The sequence below is a fragment of the Arachis hypogaea genome, chromosome 19, assembly GCF_003086295.3.
Source record: "Arachis hypogaea cultivar Tifrunner chromosome 19, arahy.Tifrunner.gnm2.J5K5, whole genome shotgun sequence".
In the NCBI taxonomy this organism is placed as follows: Eukaryota; Viridiplantae; Streptophyta; class Magnoliopsida; order Fabales; family Fabaceae; genus Arachis; species Arachis hypogaea.
This window is the reverse complement of record NC_092054.1, coordinates 47,706,904-47,725,051: the sequence shown is the minus strand read 5'-3', so window position 1 is coordinate 47,725,051 and position 18,148 is coordinate 47,706,904. Positions and strand designations below refer to the sequence as shown.

The 18,148-nt window shown below is 38.6% G+C and overlaps 3 long non-coding RNA genes across 7 annotated transcripts; all 3 read right to left on the bottom strand.

Annotated features, from left to right (window-relative positions):
• Positions 1–1,971: 1,971 nt before the first annotated feature.
• On the bottom strand, positions 1,972–4,489 carry LOC140181911 (uncharacterized). 2 transcript variants are annotated; one of them, XR_011877560.1, is made up of 4 exons: positions 4,159–4,359; positions 4,013–4,067; positions 3,796–3,924; positions 1,972–2,316 (listed from the first exon to the last, which is right to left on the bottom strand). It is a non-coding gene; the product is annotated as an uncharacterized lncRNA (long non-coding RNA). The 2 variants fall into 2 exon arrangements; XR_011877559.1 differs by lacking the exon at positions 1,972–2,316 and having other exon boundaries at positions 3,405–3,924; positions 4,159–4,489.
• A 3,049-nt stretch (positions 4,490–7,538) lies between these two features.
• LOC140181909 (uncharacterized) lies at positions 7,539–10,921 on the bottom strand. 3 transcript variants are annotated; one of them, XR_011877556.1, is made up of 4 exons: positions 10,727–10,919; positions 10,581–10,635; positions 10,364–10,492; positions 7,539–8,160 (listed from the first exon to the last, which is right to left on the bottom strand). It is a non-coding gene; the product is annotated as an uncharacterized lncRNA (long non-coding RNA). The 3 variants fall into 3 exon arrangements; XR_011877554.1 differs by lacking the exon at positions 7,539–8,160 and adding an exon at positions 8,604–8,885 and having other exon boundaries at positions 10,727–10,918; XR_011877555.1 differs by lacking the exon at positions 7,539–8,160 and adding an exon at positions 9,943–10,079 and having other exon boundaries at positions 10,114–10,492; positions 10,727–10,921.
• A 3,189-nt stretch (positions 10,922–14,110) lies between these two features.
• Positions 14,111–17,486, bottom strand: LOC140181910 (uncharacterized). Of its 2 annotated transcripts, none has more exons than XR_011877558.1 (4): positions 17,295–17,486; positions 17,149–17,203; positions 16,932–17,060; positions 14,111–14,728 (listed from the first exon to the last, which is right to left on the bottom strand). It is a non-coding gene; the product is annotated as an uncharacterized lncRNA (long non-coding RNA). The 2 variants fall into 2 exon arrangements; XR_011877557.1 differs by lacking the exon at positions 14,111–14,728 and adding an exon at positions 15,178–15,453 and having other exon boundaries at positions 17,295–17,485.
• Positions 17,487–18,148: the final 662 nt, after the last annotated feature.

Sequence of the window (18,148 nt, the reverse complement as noted above, 5' to 3'; positions counted from 1 at the left end):
GTTATAACTAACCCATATAATTTTGTTGTAGTGCTTCTGGTGTCATTTTATGCATGTTTGATTGAGTTGTATGTCTTTTTTTTACTCATATTGTGTGATGTAATTAAGAAATAATAGCGGTATATTTGGTTTGTCTTTTAGTATATTTCGTTTAAATTGAGGTGCACCTGGTGCTATTGTTACCTATTAACCTTTTTTTTATTCCTTATAGAAAAAACGACCATCAAGGAAGTTGCTAGGAGGAGCATCGCAAAAAAGGAAGCACCAAAATATAATGTAAATATATATATGTTAGAACAACTCATTTTTTTTGTATTTAAGATGCTCCACAAGATTCATTCATGATAAATTTTACAACATGAGTGATGATAAGAAATCCATTTGTTCAAGAATTGGGATTTGATGGTTTGATGCATATCCCTGCCATGAACCACATAAGCTCTTTGAAGAACGAAACTCTCGCACGATCTAGAATTTCCACAAATAAGTGCCCGTTGTAAGTATAGCTTCTAGACCGACAAGAATTCCTTTCTTACAAACGTTTTGGTTGTCACAAGTAACAAACCCCTTTGAAATTGATAACCGAAGTATTTAACCTCGGATCGACTTCTCAAGGAACTGCAGGGAGGTATGTTCTTATTAATGGTTATGAGTTTTATAAATTGGGGGTTTTGAAAGTAAGGGACAAGTAATTTAAATGACAAATAAAATAAATAAATAACTGTAAAATAAACTCTTGGCAAGGTATGAAAATTCGGAAGTCCTATCCTAGTTACTCCTATGAGAATGGAAGTTAATCCCACTTAGTTAACCCTTATGAAGGCAAGGGAAAGTCAAGTGAACTAATTAGTTAGATTCCCAAGTCCTAGCCAACTCCCAAGGAAAGACAAGAGTTAGTGGAATTCCAGTCAATTAGTTGACATAACAACCAATCACGATAAGTTGATAACTCAAGAGCTTCCAGTTAATCAATTAAAGCCAAGAATATAAAAAGCTAAATAAGAATCATAAACTGAAATACCTCAAATTATATTAAATAGAATATTCAAATCTAGCATGGAAAAATTCATAAATTAAATTGGAAAAATAAATAAAAGGAATATTGAACCTGGAACTCAGAAAAGTTGTAAGTTGAAATAATAAAGTTGAAATAATAATACATCATAATTCCTTTAAGAGGAATCCTAATCCTAAATCCTAAGAGAGAGGAGAGAACCTCTCCCTCTAAAAACTACATCCAAATTATGAAAAGTGAATTTATGAGCTGATGATTATGAATGAATAGATTCTCCCACTTTATAGCCTCTAATCTGTGTTTTCTGGGCCAAGAATTGGGTCAGAAACAACCCAGAATTCGCTGGTTTCGAATTCAAACATCCTGGTTTTTTTGCCACTGCAACGTGTCTGCGTAGATCACGCGTTTGCGTCATTTATCATCAGGGCAACTATGGAAAATTATATATCAAATCAAAGCCCCGGACGTTAGCTTTCCAACACAACTAGAACCGCATCATTTGGACCTCTATATCTAAAGTTATAGCCGTTTGAGTCCGAAGAGGTCAGGCTGACAGCTTTGCAGTTCCTTCAACTTCTTGTATTCCTTCCGCTTTTGCATGCTTCCTTTCCATCCTCCAAGCCATTCTTGCCCTATAATCTCTGAAATCACTTAACGCACATATCAAAGCATCGAATGGTAATAAGAGAAGATTAATAATTAGCAAATATAAGATCAAAGAAACATGTTTTCAGTCATAGCACAAAATCAGGAAGGAAAATATAAAATCATGCAAATAGTATGAATAATGTAACACCCTACCACACAAAGCTTTACGCTTAAGTCGTAAAACAGAGGTGATGTGGTATTACGACCTCTAAAATAAAATAAGTACATATAATAGCAGAAGAGTTATAATATGCTAGGAGCCTTGAAGAAAAGGGGGAAATAAAAATCGCACAATAAAGGCGCAACGCTCAAGGAACGAGTTAACTTACGTGCTAAGAAAACCATAACTATCAAACATAAGCTAACAGAAGTAGGAGTAGAATACCAAAGATACAAAATAACAAGCTCCTAACTCAGCCTGCGAAGTCAAGACTGGCCGGAGAATATTTACACATATGTACATACATATCCAAAATCCAAAAGTACATATACACAATCCTGCCTCTCCATAAACCTCTAAGAGGATAAAAAAGAATAAGTCATGCGGAGAGAAAGCTAAGTGCATATATATACATCATAGCATAACAAAATATCCCAGTAACCACTCCGCTTCAAGAGTCCAGACGCCTAACGAGATGCCTCTCGACCTGCATCTGAAAAACAACAACATAGTATGGAATGAGAACCGGAGGTTCTCAGTATGGTAAAGGTGCCACACACATAATATATAAGGTCCTGGGAATGCCAGAGGCAATCCTAGAACATCGACACTCAGATTATAGAGCTTAAAGTATTAAACAGAAGCCATAAAAGGTGGTTTCCTAAAAATATTTAATCCTAACTTAACCTTTAACCTTAAATCTAAGTCCTATACTGCCATTCCTCCATACCTCCAACTCCATCATGTATTTTCACAGACAAATAGACAGATAAATGCAAACACAAGAAGGTTACAACTACTGCAGGTAACAAATACACATTTAGCATGGCAAATACAGATAGGCACACCCAATTAGAGCACAAGCAAGTAATTCAAGTAATATGCATATGATGCATGCCTGTCCTATGGCTGATGAGGCTCATCTGTCGGTTATCCAGCCAACCCGACAAGTCTGAATTGTCCTTAGACTGTCCCCCGACGTGCATCCCCAAGAGTCTATGCATAGATTTTTCTCAAATAATCAATATTGCTCAATGGGGGTAACATTCCCGGGAATTTATATAGTGCCCGGTCACACTTACGTCGTAGGGTCAACAGAGTATCGAGTTTTCAACCTGGTACACGTGGTGGCAAGCCACGGCACTTAATCCAGGGAATCTCGTATCTCAGATTATTCAAATTCATAAGCCATATAAATAATTCAATTAAAATTCATCAACATCCACATCATTCTCAATCACATCTCATTCATCATTATATGTCAATCATATTCAATCATTATCCTTCATTATCACACCTCTCATTCCGTCCATCAATAGTTCCAATTCAAAACATAATTCATTCTTTTCCAAATGAACTAAACTTAAAACATGCTCATTTTCTTAATAACTCAAAATCAAACCATATAACCTTTAAATCTAAATCTTTTTAAATAATCATATAAACAAAATCTCTAATTTTTATAAAATTTCGGCAGCATCTCCTCTAAAACTCGGACTTTGCCACCCTTTACGGGTCCAAACCTGCTTTCTTTTCAATTCAACATACCCTTCCTCATCATCATAACAACCACCAACGATAAATCTACCTCAGATAAACAATTAAACTCATACTATATTCAAATCCAACAACCCAAAATTCAACTAAGGATCATAGTTCACAATTCCTGAGCTTTTAACACAAAATACCTCATTATCACAACAACCTCCACAATAGTTATACCTCAAATCAATAATTCACCAAATCATTAGTTAATCAACAATAACATTCAACCATAATTCCCTCCAAATTAACATAACAACATTCACCATCCAAAATTAAAAACTAATTATCCAATAAACTTCAACCAATTATATTCATCGACAAATTACTAAATATTAAACATACACCTGCATTCCAACTTATCCTATGGTCATCTAGCCTAAGTTTTCACAGAACATTATATATTAAATGCAAGAAACCTAAACCATACCTTGGCCGATTTCCACGTAACGACCAAAGCTATTTATTCAAAACCAAGACAGCCCCTCAAAACTCAACTAATCCGCTTTCTCCAAGTTCCAGTATTCACAATTTCAAGCTCCAATTATTTATTCACAACCTAATACACATTCATAACACATATATATCCAATTTAATACTCAAAGATCAAATTCAATGAAAATAAAATAGAATTATCGTGTCCTCACCTTACCCAAGCTTCACATAAGCAAGAGTGAACGTTTTTCTCAAGCTAATTGGATCCTAAAACATCAAAAATCAAAGAAATTCAATACCCCTTCTCAAAACTCGAAAATTGGGGGAAAAGAGTGGCTGAGAATATTTAAGGGCTTACCTATAAAATTGTTCCGGTAGAAATGTAAAGCTCGACGCGGTGGACGCATGGTCGCAAACGGTGCGGCGATCGGAGCTCGGATCGGGAAGTTACGGCGCCTTGAACTTGGAACGAGGGTTCGGACCCCTTTTTCTTCTCCTCCCTGGACGCAAGCTTTCAGCGTCACGTTGCTGAAATGAGGGAGATGCAATGCGTGGGTTCATTTAATAGGTCGGTTCGGTTGGACCGATGGTCCGATTTGGATCCGGTTCAACCGGTTCGGTCCATTCGGTCCAATCTTGGACCGATTTTCTCAAAATTAGTGTCAAAATTTTCGTTTCGATGAGCTCTATCCTAATTTGATATAATATTCACATTTCTAATCCTCCTTATTAAAAACTAATTTATTGACTAATTATTTACTAATTTAACCGGGGTTTACATCCTACCCACCTAATAAAGAATTTTGCCCTCAAAATTCAGATGTAGTCAATAGTTATCTGAAAAGAGATGTGGGTAATCCTTTCGTATATCTGATTCGAGTTCCCTGGTATGTTCCTCGATACCAGCTCGACTCCAAACTACTTTTACCAATGATACTTCCCTTCCTCGTAATCGTTTAACACTGGTGTCATCAATCCTCACCGGAATTACTGGGAGTGTTAGATCTTCTCTCACTTGGATTGGTTCTGGTTCTAGAACATGACTTGCGTCAGGATTATACTTCCGAAGCTGTGACACATGGAACACATCGTGCAAATTCGAAAGATACGGCGGTAAGGCAATTCTATAAGCCACTGGCCCAATTCTCTTCAGGATCTCAAACGGTCCAATATAACGGGGATTCAGTTTCTTAGTCTTAATAGCTCTTCCCACTCCAGTGGTTGGTGTAACTTTCAAAAAGACATGTTCTCCTTCTTCGAACTCCAAAGGCTTTCGCCTCTGGTCAGCATAGCTCTTTTGGCGGCTTTGGGCTATAAGCATTCGACTATGAATCTTCTTTATCTGCTCAGTCGTTTCGGCTATCATCTCAGGCCCTAATAAACTCCTTTCTCCAGTTTCATACCAACACAATGGAGATTGACATTTCCTGCCATACAGAGCCTCATATGGAGCCATTCCGATGCTCGCATGATAGCTATTATTATAAGCAAACTCTACTAATGGTATATACCGGTCCCAGCTCGCCGGTTGGTCCAAAACACAAGCTCTTAGCATATCTTCCAAGGTCTGAATAGTTCTTTCTGACTGACCATCTGTCTGAGGGTGATACGCAGTACTCAAGCTTAACTGAGTCCCAAATGCACACTGAAAAGCTCCCCAGAACCTTGATGTGAAACGAGGATCTCTGTCAGATATGATAGTAGAAGGCACACCATGCAACCTGACAATCTCTTTGATATACATTCGAGCCAATTCCTCCATTGTGCAACTTATTCGGATAGGAAGAAAGTGAGCTGATTTTGTCAGTCGATCCACAACCACCCAAATAGCGTCACAACCAGATCGGGTTCTAGGCAAACCTATCACAAAATCCATTGCGATACTCTCCCATTTCCATTGTGGAATCTCCAAAGGCTGAAGGGTCCCTGATGGTCTCTGATGCTCAATCTTAACCTTCTGACACGTTAAACATTTAGATACATGCAATGCCACATCATTCTTCATACCTGGCCACCAGAACATCGCTTTCAGATCCTGATACATTTTAGTGCTCCCTGGGTGAATTGAAAACCCGCTCTTATGAGCTTCCTTCAAGATACTTTGTCGCAGGTCTCCAACATCAGGCACAATAATCCGGTTCTTGAACCTCCATAAACCATCCTGACCTTTTGACACTCTCTACTGTTTTCCCTGTTCAACTGCTGGTAATACCTTATGTAACGCTTCACTATCTCGACGAGCCTTCAGAAGTTCTGATTTAAAATCACTTGAAATCTGCAACTGACTCAAACACAGGATTCCAGATTCTTCTCTAATTCCCAAATTCAAACCTTGAAATGCCTTTAGTAATTCTTCTTCCCGTAGCATCATCCAAGCTGCATATAAAGATTTTCGACTCAAAGCGTCCGCCACAACGTTCGCTTTTTCTAGATGATAATTCAATTCAAAATCATAATCTTTCAGAAGCTCCATCCACCTCCTCTGCCACATATTCAATTCTTTCTGCTCAAAAAGATTCTTCAAACTCTTATGGTCTGAGAAAACATGAAACTTAACGCCATAGAGGTAGTGCCTCCAGATCTTTAAAGCAAACACAACAGCAGCAAGTTTTAAATCATGTGTCGAATAGTTCATCTCATACAGCCTTAATTGCCGTGAGGCGTATGCTACAACATTCTGGTGCTGCATCAAAATGCACCCCAAGCCCTTCAGCGATGCATCACAGTACACTTCAAACGGCTCACTTGGTTCAGACAATACTAACACGAGTGCAGTAGTCAATCTGTGCTTTAATGCTTAAAAACTCTCTTCACACTCTGGGTCCAAATAAAAAGCGTATCCTTCCTAGTCAACTTAGTTAAAGGTAAGGCGAGCTATGAAAGTCCCTTAATGAATCTTCGATACTATCCCGCCAAACTTAGGAAACTTCTAATCTCTATTACTGAAGTTAATCACTCCCATTTCATCACTACTTCTACCTTAGCAGGATCCATGGCTATTCCCTGCTTACTCACCACGTGACCGAAAAACTTTACCTCACTCTTCCAAAACTCGCATTTAGATAACTTAGTGTATAACTTCCTATTTCTCAAAATTTGTAATACAGTTCGTAAGTGATTAACATGCTCCTCTTCAGTCTTAGAATAAACAAGAATATCATCAATGAAGACAATAACAGACTTGTCCAAATACAGCCGAAAAATCCTGTTCATATAATCCATAAATACTGTCGGGGCATTAGTTAACCCGAAAGACATCATTGTATACTCATAATGACCGTAACGTGTCCTGAAAGCAGTTTTCGGAATATCCTCGTCTCTAACCCTTATCTAATGATACCCTGATCGCAGGTCAATCTTAGAAAACACACCGGCACCCTGTAACTGATCCATTAGATCATCGATTCTAGGCAACGGATATTTATTCTTCACAGTGATCTTATTCAATTGCCGATAATCGACACACAGCCGCATACTCCCATCCTTTTTCTTTACCAGTAATACTGGCGCTCCCCACGGAGAAACACTTGGTCGGATAAAATGCTTACCCAACAGATCTTCCAGCTGAGCCTTCAATTCAGCCATTTCTAAAGGCGACATCCTATAAGGAGTAATTGAAATTGGACCGGATCCAGGTACCAACTCAATTGCAAATTCAACCTCTCGGTTAGGGGAAAATTCATTAATATAATCCAGAAACACATCTGAAAATTCACATACAACCGAAATCTGCTCTAAACTCTGATCATCACCTGATATTCTCGCAGTTAATAACATAATACCCTGACATTCAGTTCCAGAACAGTTTACTATCATAAAATTCAAATAGTAACTATTCACCACAACCGGCGCTTCTGACCTTTCTAACATAAACTGTACTGACTTCTCAGAATAATCAAGCAAAACATGGCTCTTAAATAACCAATCTCCCGACTATCACAGCGTCATCTGCCTGCAGGATACATCGTGTCCCCTGTCACCAATACTGAGCCTCACCTTGCAGTTGATAAGTTCCAAATTCAACCAATTACTTCTCAGGAACCTGTTGGGCCTGCAACGTCCGTTCCATAGCTTGAATCCAATTATCTGCGTTAGTGGGATTTGAGGTTCCCCTGAAGATCGGAGGATGAACTTTCAGAAATATAGCAAGTGTCATAGGACCGCCCTCATCATTATTGTTCCCGTGATTATCCTGGTTTATCTTATTACCCAGTGCCTCGGCTGTTGTCTACATAGCTGCAGCCATATTTCCTAGAGTAGCCATAAAGTCTACTGGATCATTCCCTACCGGGCTAGGAGTAACGATGCGTATTCTACCTCTACCTCGCCCGCGACCGCGTCTGCGAGTCGACATCTGGTCCTTATACACATCAAACAAGTGATATTAAGTTGATCAGTCTCAATATCGCAGGTCTAATGCTTTTAAGTTCCAAATGCATGCTCACAAACGTTTATGCCATATATATCAATCAGATATCCTAATAGCACATAAACACATATACAGAGAATGCACAAAAGCACAATCAGTCCGTCTTTCAGGCTCTATAGGAACGAACTGCTCTGATACCATAATGTAACACCCTACCACACAAAGCTTTACGCTTAAGTCGTAAAACAGAGGTGATGTGGTATTACGACCTCTAAAATAAAATAAGTACATATAATAGCAGAAGAGTTATAATATGCTAGGAGCCTTGAAGAAAAGGGGGAAATAAAAATCGCACAATAAAGGCGCAACGCTCAAGGAACGAGTTAACTTACGTGCTAAGAAAACCATAACTATCAAACATAAGCTAACAGAAGTAGGAGTAGAATACCAAAGATACAAAATAACAAGCTCCTAACTCAGCCTGCGAAGTCAAGACTGGCCGGAGAATATTTACACATATGTACATACATATCCAAAATCCAAAAGTACATATACACAATCCTGCCTTTCCATAAACCTCTAAGAGGATCAAAAAGAATAAGTCATGCGGAGAGAAAGCTAAGTGCATATATATACATCATAGCATAACAAAATATCCCAGTAACCACTCCGCTTCAAGAGTCCAGACGCCTAACGAGATGCCTCTCGACCTGCATCTGAAAAACAACAACATAGTATGGAATGAGAACCGGAGGTTCTCAGTATGGTAAAGGTGCCACACACATAATATATAAGGTCCTGGGAATGCCAGAGGCAATCCTAGAACATCGACACTCAGATTATAGAGCTTAAAGTATTAAACAGAAGCCATAAAAGGTGGTTTCCTAAAAATATTTAATCCTAACTTAACCTTTAACCTTAAATCTAAGTCCTATACTGCCATTCCTCCATACCTCCAACTCCATCATGTATTTTCACAGACAAATAGACAGATAAATGCAAACACAAGAAGGTTACAACTACTGCAGGTAACAAATACACATTTAGCATGGCAAATACAGATAGGCACACCCAATTAGAGCACAAGCAAGTAATTCAAGTAATATGCATATGATGCATGCCTGTCCTATGGCTGATGAGGCTCATCTGTCGGTTATCCAGCCAACCCGACAAGTCTGAATTGTCCTTAGACTGTCCCCCGACGTGCATCCCCAAGAGTCTATGCATAGATTTTTCTCAAATAATCAATATTGCTCAATGGGGGTAACATTCCCGGGAATTTATATAGTGCCCGGTCACACTTACGTCGTAGGGTCAACAGAGTATTGAGTTTTCAACCTGGTACACGTGGTGGCAAGCCACGGCACTTAATCCAGGGAATCTCGTATCTCAGATTATTCAAATTCATAAGCCATATAAATAATTCAATTAAAATTCATCAACATCCACATCATTCTCAATCACATCTCATTCATCATTATATGTCAATCATATTCAATCATTATCCTTCATTATCACACCTCTCATTCCGTCCATCAATAGTTCCAATTCAAAACATAATTCATTCTTTTCCAAATGAACTAAACTTAAAACATGCTCATTTTCTTAATAACTCAAAATCAAACCATATAACCTTTAAATCTAAATCTTTTTAAATAATCATATAAACAAAATCTCTAATTTTTATAAAATTTCGGCAGCATCTCCTCTAAAACTCGGACTTTGCCACCCTTTACGGGTCCAAACCTGCTTTCTTTTCAATTCAGCATACCCTTCCTCATCATCATAACAACCACCACGATAAATCTACCTCAGATAAACAATTAAACTCATACTATATTCAAATCCAACAACCCAAAATTCAACTAAGGATCATAGTTCACAATTCCTGAGCTTTTAACACAAAATACCTCATTATCACAACAACCTCCACAATAGTTATACCTCAAATCAATAATTCACCAAATCATTAGTTAATCAACAATAACATTCAACCATAATTCCCTCCAAATTAACATAACAACATTCACCATCCAAAATTAAAAACTAATTATCCAATAAACTTCAACCAATTATATTCATCGACAAATTACTAAATATTAAACATACACCTGCATTCCAACTTATCCTATGGTCATCTAGCCTAAGTTTTCACAGAACATTATATATTAAATGCAAGAAACCTAAACCATACCTTGGCCGATTTCCACGTAACGACCAAAGCTATTTATTCAAAACCAAGACAGCCCCTCAAAACTCAACTAATCCGCTTTCTCCAAGTTCCAGTATTCACAATTTCAAGCTCCAATTATTTATTCACAACCTAATACACATTCATAACACATATATATCCAATTTAATACTCAAAGATCAAATTCAATGAAAATAAAATAGAATTATCGTGTCCTCACCTTACCCAAGCTTCACATAAGCAAGAGTGAACGTTTTTCTCAAGCTAATTGGATCCTAAAACATCAAAAATCAAAGAAATTCAATACCCCTTCTCAAAACTCGAAAATTGGGGGAAAAGAGTGGCTGAGAATATTTAAGGGCTTACCTATAAAATTGTTCCGGTAGAAATGTAAAGCTCGACGCGGTGGACGCGTGGTCGCAAACGGTGCGGCGATCGGAGCTCGGATCGGGAAGTTACGGCGCCTTGAACTTGGAACGAGGGTTCGGACCCCTTTTTCTTCTCCTCCCTGGACGCAAGCTTTCAGCGTCACGTTGCTGAAATGAGGGAGATGCAATGCGTGGGTTCATTTAATAGGTCGGTTCGGTTGGACCGATGGTCCGATTTGGATCCGGTTCAACCGGTTCGGTCCATTCGGTCCAATCTTGGACCGATTTTCTCAAAATTAGTGTCAAAATTTTCGTTTCGATGAGCTCTATCCTAATTTGATATAATATTCACATTTCTAATCCTCCTTATTAAAAACTAATTTATTGACTAATTATTTACTAATTTAACCGGGGTTTACATCCTACCCACCTAATAAAGAATTTTGCCCTCAAAATTCAGATGTAGTCAATAGTTATCTGAAAAGAGATGTGGGTAATCCTTTCGTATATCTGATTCGAGTTCCCTGGTATGTTCCTCGATACCAGCTCGACTCCAAACTACTTTTACCAATGATACTTCCCTTCCTCGTAATCGTTTAACACTGGTGTCATCAATCCTCACCGGAATTACTGGGAGTGTTAGATCTTCTCTCACTTGGATTGGTTCTGGTTCTAGAACATGACTTGCATCAGGATTATACTTCCGAAGCTGTGACACATGGAACACATCGTGCAAATTCGAAAGATACGGCGGTAAGGCAATTCTATAAGCCACTGGCCCAATTCTCTTCAGGATCTCAAACGGTCCAATATAACGGGGATTCAGTTTCTTAGTCTTAATAACTCTTCCCACTCCAGTGGTTGGTGTAACTTTCAAAAAGACATGTTCTCCTTCTTCGAACTCCAAAGGCTTTCGCCTCTGGTCAGCATAGCTCTTTTGGCGGCTTTGGGCTATAAGCATTCGACTACGAATCTTCTTTATCTGCTCAGTCGTTTCGGCTATCATCTCAGGCCCTAATAAACTCCTTTCTCCAGTTTCATACCAACACAATGGAGATTGACATTTCCTGCCATACAGAGCCTCATATGGAGCCATTCCGATGCTCGCATGATAGCTATTATTATAAGCAAACTCTACTAATGGCATATACCGGTCCCAGCTCGCCGGTTGGTCCAAAACACAAGCTCTTAGCATATCTTCCAAGGTCTGAATAGTTCTTTCTGACTGACCATCTGTCTGAGGGTGATACGCAGTACTCAAGCTTAACTGAGTCCCAAATGCACGCTGAAAAGCTCCCCAGAACCTTGATGTGAAACGAGGATCTCTGTCAGATATGATAGTAGAAGGCACACCATGCAACCTGACAATCTCTTTGATATACATTCGAGCCAATTCCTCCATTGTGCAACTTATTCGGATAGGAAGAAAGTGAGCTGATTTTGTCAGTCGATCCACAACCACCCAAATAGCGTCACAACCAGATCGGGTTCTAGGCAAACCTATCACAAAATCCATTGCGATACTCTCCCATTTCCATTGTGGAATCTCCAAAGGCTGAAGGGTCCCTGATGGTCTCTGATGCTCAATCTTAACCTTCTGACACGTTAAACATTTAGATACATGCAATGCCACATCATTCTTCATACCTGGCCACCAGAACATCGCTTTCAGATCCTGATACATTTTAGTGCTCCCTGGGTGAATTGAAAACCCGCTCTTATGAGCTTCCTTCAAGATACTTTGTCGCAGGTCTCCAACATCAGGCACAATAATCCGGTTCTTGAACCTCCATAAACCATCCTGACCTTTTGACACTCTCTACTGTTTTCCCTGTTCAACTGCTGGTAATACCTTATGTAACGCTTCACTATCTCGACGAGCCTTCAGAAGTTCTGATTTAAAATCACTTGAAATCTGCAACTGACTCAAACACAGGATTCCAGATTCTTCTCTAATTCCCAAATTCAAACCTTGAAATGCCTTTAGTAATTCTTCTTCCCGTAGCATCATCCAAGCTGCATATAAAGATTTTCGACTCAAAGCGTCCGCCACAACGTTCGCTTTTTCTAGATGATAATTCAATTCAAAATCATAATCTTTCAGAAGCTCCATCCACCTCCTCTGCCACATATTCAATTCTTTCTGCTCAAAAAGATTCTTCAAACTCTTATGGTCTGAGAAAACATGAAACTTAACGCCATAGAGGTAGTGCCTCCAGATCTTTAAAGCAAACACAACAGCAGCAAGTTTTAAATCATGTGTCGAATAGTTCATCTCATACAGCCTTAATTGCCGTGAGGCGTATGCTACAACATTCTGGTGCTGCATCAAAATGCACCCCAAGCCCTTCAGCGATGCATCACAGTACACTTCAAACGGCTCACTTGGTTCAGACAATACTAACACGAGTGCAGTAGTCAATCTGTGCTTTAATGCTTAAAAACTCTCTTCACACTCTGGGTCCAAATAAAAAGCGTATCCTTCCTAGTCAACTTAGTTAAAGGTAAGGCGAGCTATGAAAGTCCCTTAATGAATCTTCGATACTATCCCGCCAAACTTAGGAAACTTCTAATCTCTATTACTGAAGTTAATCACTCCCATTTCATCACTACTTCTACCTTAGCAGGATCCATGGCTATTCCCTGCTTACTCACCACGTGACCGAAAAACTTTACCTCACTCTTCCAAAACTCGCATTTAGATAACTTAGTGTATAACTTCCTATTTCTCAAAATTTGTAATACAGTTCGTAAGTGATTAACATGCTCCTCTTCAGTCTTAGAATAAACAAGAATATCATCAATGAAGACAATAACAGACTTGTCCAAATACAGCCGAAAAATCCTGTTCATATAATCCATAAATACTGTCGGGGCATTAGTTAACCCGAAAGACATCATTGTATACTCATAATGACCGTAACGTGTCCTGAAAGCAGTTTTCGGAATATCCTCGTCTCTAACCCTTATCTAATGATACCCTGATCGCAGGTCAATCTTAGAAAACACACCGGCACCCTGTAACTGATCCATTAGATCATCGATTCTAGGCAACGGATATTTATTCTTCACAGTGATCTTATTCAATTGCCGATAATCGACACACAGCCGCATACTCCCATCCTTTTTCTTTACCAGTAATACTGGCGCTCCCCACGGAGAAACACTTGGTCGGATAAAATGCTTACCCAACAGATCTTCCAGCTGAGCCTTCAATTCAGCCATTTCTAAAGGCGACATCCTATAAGGAGTAATTGAAATTGGACCGGATCCAGGTACCAACTCAATTGCAAATTCAACCTCTCGGTTAGGGGAAAATTCATTAATATAATCCAGAAACACATCTGAAAATTCACATACAACCGAAATCTGCTCTAAACTCTGATCATCACCTGATATTCTCGCAGTTAATAACATAATACCCTGACATTCAGTTCCAGAACAGTTTACTATCATAAAATTCAAATAGTAACTATTCACCACAACCGGCGCTTCTGACCTTTCTAACATAAACTGTACTGACTTCTCAGAATAATCAAGCAAAACATGGCTCTTAAATAACCAATCTCCCGACTATCACAGCGTCATCTGCCTGCAGGATACATCGTGTCCCCTGTCACCAATACTGAGCCTCACCTTGCAGTTGATAAGTTCCAAATTCAACCAATTACTTCTCAGGAACCTGTTGGGCCTGCAACGTCCGTTCCATAGCTTGAATCCAATTATCTGCGTTAGTGGGATTTGAGGTTCCCCTGAAGATCGGAGGATGAACTTTCAGAAATATAGCAAGTGTCATAGGACCGCCCTCATCATTATTGTTCCCGTGATTATCCTGGTTTATCTTATTACCCAGTGCCTCGGCTGTTGTCTACATAGCTGCAGCCATATTTCCTAGAGTAGCCATAAAGTCTACTGGATCATTCCCTACCGGGCTAGGAGTAACGATGCGTATTCTACCTCTACCTCGCCCGCGACCGCGTCTGCGAGTCGACATCTGGTCCTTATACACATCAAACAAGTGATATTAAGTTGATCAGTCTCAATATCGCAGGTCTAATGCTTTTAAGTTCCAAATGCATGCTCACAAACGTTTATGCCATATATATCAATCAGATATCCTAATAGCACATAAACACATATACAGAGAATGCACAGAAGCACAATCAGTCCGTCTTTCAGGCTCTATAGGAACGAACTGCTCTGATACCATAATGTAACACCCTACCACACAAAGCTTTACGCTTAAGTCGTAAAACAGAGGTGATGTGGTATTACGACCTCTAAAATAAAATAAGTACATATAATAGCAGAAGAGTTATAATATGCTAGGAGCCTTGAAGAAAAGGGGGAAATAAAAATCGCACAATAAAGGCGCAACGCTCAAGGAACGAGTTAACTTACGTGCTAAGAAAACCATAACTATCAAACATAAGCTAACAGAAGTAGGAGTAGAATACCAAAGATACAAAATAACAAGCTCCTAACTCAGCCTGCGAAGTCAAGACTGGCCGGAGAATATTTACACATATGTACATACATATCCAAAATCCAAAAGTACATATACACAATCCTGCCTCTCCATAAACCTCTAAGAGGATCAAAAAGAATAAGTCATGCGGAGAGAAAGCTAAGTGCATATATATACATCATAGCATAACAAAATATCCCAGTAACCACTCCGCTTCAAGAGTCCAGACGCCTAACGAGATGCCTCTCGACCTGCATCTGAAAAACAACAACATAGTATGGAATGAGAACCGGAAGTTCTCAGTATGGTAAAGGTGCCACACACATAATATATAAGGTCCTGGGAATGCCAGAGGCAATCCTAGAACATCGACACTCAGATTATAGAGCTTAAAGTATTAAACAGAAGCCATAAAAGGTGGTTTCCTAAAAATATTTAATCCTAACTTAACCTTTAACCTTAAATCTAAGTCCTATACTGCCATTCCTCCATACCTCCAACTCCATCATGTATTTTCACAGACAAATAGACAGATAAATGCAAACACAAGAAGGTTACAACTACTGCAGGTAACAAATACACATTTAGCATGGCAAATACAGATAGGCACACCCAATTAGAGCACAAGCAAGTAATTCAAGTAATATGCATATGATGCATGCCTGTCCTATGGCTGATGAGGCTCATCTGTCGGTTATCCAGCCAACCCGACAAGTCTGAATTGTCCTTAGACTGTCCCCCGACGTGCATCCCCAAGAGTCTATGCATAGATTTTTCTCAAATAATCAATATTGCTCAATGGGGGTAACATTCCCGGGAATTTATATAGTGCCCGGTCACACTTACGTCGTAGGGTCAACAGAGTATCGAGTTTTCAACCTGGTACACGTGGTGGCAAGCCACGGCACTTAATCCAGGGAATCTCGTATCTCAGATTATTCAAATTCATAAGCCATATAAATAATTCAATTAAAATTCATCAACATCCACATCATTCTCAATCACATCTCATTCATCATTATATGTCAATCATATTCAATCATTATCCTTCATTATCACACCTCTCATTCCGTCCATCAATAGTTCCAATTCAAAACATAATTCATTCTTTTCCAAATGAACTAAACTTAAAACATGCTCATTTTCTTAATAACTCAAAATCAAACCATATAACCTTTAAATCTAAATCTTTTTAAATAATCATATAAACAAAATCTCTAATTTTTATAAAATTTCGGCAGCATCTCCTCTAAAACTCGGACTTTGCCACCCTTTACGGGTCCAAACCTGCTTTCTTTTCAATTCAACATACCCTTCCTCATCATCATAACAACCACCACGATAAATCTACCTCAGATAAACAATTAAACTCATACTATATTCAAATCCAACAACCCAAAATTCAACTAAGGATCATAGTTCACAATTCCTGAGCTTTTAACACAAAATACCTCATTATCACAACAACCTCCACAATAGTTATACCTCAAATTAATAATTCACCAAATCATTAGTTAATCAACAATAACATTCAACCATAATTCCCTCCAAATTAACATAACAACATTCACCATCCAAAATTAAAAACTAATTATCCAATAAACTTCAACCAATTATATTCATCGACAAATTACTAAATATTAAACATACACCTGCATTCCAACTTATCCTATGGTCATCTAGCCTAAGTTTTCACAGAACATTATATATTAAATGCAAGAAACCTAAACCATACCTTGGCCGATTTCCACGTAACGACCAAAGCTATTTATTCAAAACCAAGACAGCCCCTCAAAACTCAACTAATCCGCTTTCTCCAAGTTCCAGTATTCACAATTTCAAGCTCCAATTATTTATTCACAACCTAATACACATTCATAACACATATATATCCAATTTAATACTCAAAGATCAAATTCAATGAAAATAAAATAGAATTATCGTGTCCTCACCTTACCCAAGCTTCACATAAGCAAGAGTGAACGTTTTTCTCAAGCTAATTGGATCCTAAAACATCAAAAATCAAAGAAATTCAATACCCCTTCTCAAAACTCGAAAATTGGGGGAAAAGAGTGGCTGAGAATATTTAAGGGCTTACCTATAAAATTGTTCCGGTAGAAATGTAAAGCTCGACGCGGTGGACGCGTGGTCGCAAACGGTGCGGCGATCGGAGCTCGGATCGGGAAGTTACGGCGCCTTGAACTTGGAACGAGGGTTCGGACCCCTTTTTCTTCTCCTCCCTGGACGCAAGCTTTCAGCGTCACGTTGCTGAAATGAGGGAGATGCAATGCGTGGGTTCATTTAATAGGTCGGTTCGGTTGGACCGATGGTCCGATTTGGATCCGGTTCAACCGGTTCGGTCCATTCGGTCCAATCTTGGACCGATTTTCTCAAAATTAGTGTCAAAATTTTCGTTTCGATGAGCTCTATCCTAATTTGATATAATATTCACATTTCTAATCCTCCTTATTAAAAACTAATTTATTGACTAATTATTTACTAATTTAACCGGGTTTTACAAATAAGTGGGTAACGAGTTGATAAAAACCACTCAATTGAGCACAAGATAAACTATAAAATAGTGGTTTATCAACCTCCCCACACTTAAACATTAGCATGTCCTCATGCTAAACTCAAGAGAAACTATAAAGGGGTGAAGAGGAATAGAAGAATGTATGAAATGCAACCTATCTATATAAATCCAACTACATGAAGAATGCTTTTTTCTACTTGGTTTAAAAGTAAATAAATTCTCTAAGAATAAATATGAACTGGATTTCACTAATTTAAATCATAAAAATGAAGTACAAATAGGCTTGTAGAAGAAAATAGCTCATGAAATCCGGGAACAAAGAATCGAGTATCGAACCCTCACTGGGAGTGTATGCACTCTAATCACTCAAGTGTTTTAGGTTCGATTCTCTCAGTTCTCTACTAACCTTGCTTTCTAAG